Genomic DNA, 2500 nt, shown 5'->3' with positions numbered 1-2500 from the left:
GTTATTGATGATATTACAACTGTACCGTGACATACCAAGAATATTTACTTATTCTAAGAAAATTCCAGACGATAGTTAGATGCGTCCAACATTCGCCGCAAAAAAAAAAAAAAATACATAAATAATCTAATTAAATACTTTGGTTTTTAGAGAAAGTGGCATTTCACTTTTCATAATCTCATTTTTTTTACCAAAATCTCTCCATCTTTTTTCTTACTTTTGCCTCTAAACATAGCTATTCAAATCCAGATATTGAATACTTTGTTTTTAGAGAAAGTGGCATTTTACATTTCATAATCTCATTTTGTTTACCAAAAACGGTCCATCATTTTTCTTACTTTTGCTTTTAAGCACGCCCATTCAAATCCAGATATGAGGTGGATAAAAACTTAATTAATATCTGGTTCTTGTTTGATATAGATTAATTTTACACATAGAACCTGATATATACGTGACCATTTAGTTTCATAAATATTTGATATTAAAATACTTTCAGTATTTATTATCCTTAAGTTTAAATTTGTTTATTATGATTTAGTTAAGTCCATGCTATTCAAGTTTACAATAAATAGAAGTTAAAACATATCTTATGTGATTAAGTGAAATATTAATATTATATGGAATAATTCTCTCATTACGTCAGTTAATAACATTTGAAAATTTAAACAGTTAAAAAAAAAAAAATTTGAAAAAAAAATTGCATAAAACGACTTTGTAATAATTCAGGAATATTATTATTATTATTATTATTATTATTATTATTATTATTATTATTACTATTATTATTATTAATAGCCAAGCTACAACCCTAGTTGGAAAAGCAAGATGTTATAAGCCCAAGGGCTCCAATAGGGAAAAATAGCCCAGTGAGGAAAGGAAATAAGGAAATAAATATAACAGAATGTAAAAAAATAAGAGAAACATAGATTAAATCAAAATTAAGCACACAATATAAAGATTTAAATGCAAAGAACGATATTTTTATTATTTAGGAATAACAGAACATGAGAGAATAAAAGTAAAATATGAATAAAATCAAAGTTATCTTGTAGAAGTCAATGCCTATTTATATAAGCACAGAAAAATTATTTTTAATAATCCTCTGATGATTATTGATAGAAATTAGTAAAAAGTAATTACATATAACTATTTTTACATATCTATAAATAACATAACATCGAAAAAGATAAATAAAAAAAATAAAATGATATTATTGAAGCAAATGCGTAATTTTGATAAGACGCCGAAGTACATTATTATGAATTAATAAGCTCTTGCTTGAGGGTACACTCGGGCACACTGTTCTATCTTATATCTTATTTCTCTTCCTCTTGTTTTGTTAAAGTTTTTATAGTTCATAAAGTGATATTTATTTTAATATTGTTGCTCCTCTTAAAATATTTTATTTTTCCTTGTTTCCTTTCCTCACTGAGCTATTTTCCCTGTTGGATCCCCTGGCCTTATAGCATCCTGCTTTTCCAACTAGGGTTATAGCTTAATAATAATAATAATGATAATAATAATAATGATAATAATAATAATAATAATAATAAAATTTAGTCAATAAAAATAATAAAATATACAATACAAAGAGTAATCTTTTTATGGTATATAAATGAAAAATCAAAATATAATAAGTGAATGGCGAGTGAAAGTCATTATAAATCCAGATTTATAATTTATTACATCCTAGCCAAGAATTAAATTTTGGTTTTTCCTGGAAGTGATTTATTTAAATACGTAATTTTTTACCGTGAATTTGTCCATTCCTCTCCGTAAATAATTCAGTTAAGATGCATATAATTTTGCAACTATGTACGTGCATACACACACAACACACACACACACATATATATATATATATATATATATATATATATATATATATATATATATATATATATATATATATATATATATATATATATATATATATATATATATGTATATATATGCATATATATATATATGTATATATACATATATATATATATATATATATATATATATATATATATATATGTTTATATATATTGTATGTATATATATGTATATATATATGTATATATATATATATATATATATATATATATATATATATATATATATATATATATATATATATATATATGCACATATATATGTGTGTGTTTTGATTTTGTTACTGTTTTTGAAATATTTTATTGTTAATTTTTTCTCATATCGTTTATTTATTTTCTCATTTCCTTTCCTCACTGGGCCATTTTTCCATATTGGATCCCTTGGGCTTATAACATCTTGCTTTCCCAACTAGGGTTGTAGCTTAGCTAATAATAATAATAATAATAATAATAATAATAATAATAATAATATTCCTTCGTATAGAGTTCAACTTTCTATAATGTTCTGCTAACGTCTAGAAAAATTCAATTAAGATACAGATAATTCTACACGTATGTACGTGCATACAATCATATATATAATTCATATTATATTCCTTCGTATAAAGAGCATATAACTT

General features: G+C 22.8%; 1 protein-coding gene across 1 annotated transcript in view; it reads right to left on the bottom strand.

Annotated features, from left to right (window-relative positions):
* LOC137621971 (protein rtoA-like) overlaps nucleotides 1-2500 on the bottom strand; it is a 100070-nt gene that overhangs the window by 97177 nt on the left and 393 nt on the right. The window lies entirely within an intron of this gene.

This window comes from Palaemon carinicauda, chromosome 28 (genome assembly GCF_036898095.1).
Source record: "Palaemon carinicauda isolate YSFRI2023 chromosome 28, ASM3689809v2, whole genome shotgun sequence".
Classification (NCBI taxonomy): Eukaryota; Metazoa; Arthropoda; class Malacostraca; order Decapoda; family Palaemonidae; genus Palaemon; species Palaemon carinicauda.
The sequence above is the reverse complement of the archived record's forward strand: the minus strand, read 5'-3'. Positions and strand labels throughout refer to the sequence as shown.